This window comes from Mus pahari, chromosome 4 (assembly GCF_900095145.1).
Source record: "Mus pahari chromosome 4, PAHARI_EIJ_v1.1, whole genome shotgun sequence".
NCBI lineage: Eukaryota > Metazoa > Chordata > Mammalia > Rodentia > Muridae > Mus > Mus pahari.
The window spans coordinates 15,562,848-15,565,236 of NC_034593.1; positions in this window are offsets into that span (position 1 = coordinate 15,562,848).

Genomic DNA, 2,389 nt, shown 5'->3' on the forward strand with positions numbered 1-2,389 from the left:
GCTATATCAGAGTCCCTTCAGCAGAATCTTGCTGGCATGTGCAATAGTGTCTGGGTTTGGTGGCTGATGATGGGATGGATTCCCGGATGGGGTAGTGAGTGTAGCTACTTTTTGCCATTATCTTTTAAAAGTCTGCCTGAGGCTAAGGTGAAGAGACTCAGATTAATTGCATTGACAAAGGAAGTTTCAGAAAAGCCCAGCAGAGACTTTGTTCTCTGATTAAGTCTTAGGAAGAGAAGTTTGAACAAGCATAGCAAGCTTAGAACGTAAAAAATATTCAATATATGGTTCGAGTATTAAAGGCGTACCAGGCAGTGAAATGGAGCAAAATCCTGTGTTATAGGAGATAACAGATTAAGGGAGCGGGACCTTGGGGCAAGATCCTACCCAGCTAAATTTAGATTCTGGCTTGGTGGTGCACACCTTTAATCCCAGGAGACAGGCATGCTGATCTCTGCATTCAAGATCAATCTACAGAGAAAGTCCAGGTTAGCCAAGCTTAGGCAGTGAAGGATTTGGAAAACATAAAACCAGTGATAATGTAAATAGTACAAGGGGGTCACGTTCTAGTTCCTGCAAGTAGCAGCTTCAGCCGTGTGGTTCTGGCTCTAGAGTTAATAATGGAAGGAATTACTGGGACAATTGATGCTGGTTAGCTGGAGCTAAGAAATTAGCAAAGATTAAGAAGAGACCATCTGGGCAGTGGTGGCACATGCCTTTAATCCCAGCATTTGGGGGGCAAAGGCAGGTGGATTTCTGCGTTCTAGGCTAGCCTGGTCTACAGAGTGAGTTCCAGGACAGCCAGAGCTACACAGAGAAACCCTGTCTCGAAAAACCAAAAAGAAGGAGGAGAAGGAGAAAGAGAAGAAGAAGGAGACCAGCATCACTGAGGTGAAATCTTCTGGGAATTATTTTCTGGGAGCACAAAGAAGCTGTGTTCCAGAGATAGCCCCGAAGGTTGTACCTCTTGCTTCGGCTGGACTTGGTAATGTGTAAGAGTCACCCAGATGGTACTGGTTTTGAAGGCAGGAAGGTGTAATGAAGAACAGCTGAAACTTGACTCTGTGAAAGGTCATGGAAGGCCATTGAAGAAGGTGTAGTTTCAGCTGTAGTTGATGACGAAGGACTGAAGGGATCATGCAAAAGATTTGAGGCTTGGCACCATGAAGAGAGCCTGTGAGAGGCTATTGGTGAAGCCTAGTTGGAGTGGAACACCCCATTGTATTGGAGATGTCAGTGCCATGGGATGATCAAAAGAACAGCTGTAGTGGAGTGGATCTACCTGAGCTTAGCATGCTACAGAGGGCAGAGCTGGAGAAGTGATGCCAGCCCTTAGGAGGAGCCAAAAAGATCAAGTGTAATCCCAGATACTGAAACAAGAAGCTGTAACATTGAAATTGCCTTGGAAACCCAAAGATGTTAAAGATGCCAGAGTCATGGGATGCATGCTGAGGAAAGTTGCTAACAGGGAGTGGAACCAGCCTAGGAGAAAGCAGTTTGTTGCAGTCAACAAAGATGAAAAAGGAGTGGAGATCTGAAGACCNCTTTGACATCAGCCATGGAGATGCAGAGTTTGGAGTTTGCCCAGCTGGTTTCCTGTCTTTCTTTGGGGATTACAGTTAAGTGATTGGATGAATCTCAGAAGAGGCCTTGAATTTTGGACTTTTAACATTGTTGAGACTGCTATAGACTATGAGGACTTTAAAAGTTGGACTAAATGCATTTTGCATTATGCTATGTTTACATATGTCTCCCCCCCCCCATAGACTCATGTGTTTGAACAAGTCTATGGGGGTCAGGGAGTGGAATGTGATTGTTTGTATATTCTTGTACCAGGGAGTGGCACCATTTGGAGGTATGACCTGGTTGGAGTAGGTGTGGGCTCAATACTCTCACCCTAGGTGCCTGGAAGTCAGTCTTCCATTAGCAGCCTTTGGATGAAGACGTAGAACTCTCAGCTCTGCCTGCACCAGGCCTGTCTGGATACTGCCATGCTCCCACTTTGATGGTAATGGACTGAACCTCTGAACCTGTAAGCCAGCCCCAATTAAATGTTGTTTTTTATAAGACTTGCCTTGGTTATGATGTCTGTTCACAGCAGTAAAACCCTGACTAATACACCCTGTGAGCCATAAAGAGAAACAAATGAAAAGAAGAAACTGAAGCCAGAGAGAGGGACTGTCCAAGAAACAGCTGATGTGGCAGGGAAGGGGGAGATGCTTCCAGAAAAGAGAACGTACTAGGTGTGTGTGCTGTAGAGACAGGACCAGCTCACACAACCCGAGGCTTTCATAGAGGATGGAGGGGTGGGATGGGAGTAGCTGACCTGGGAGGCCAGTGGTCTGGGTGCTACTAAAGTACAAGTGCAGTGTCAGTTTGAAGATAAATT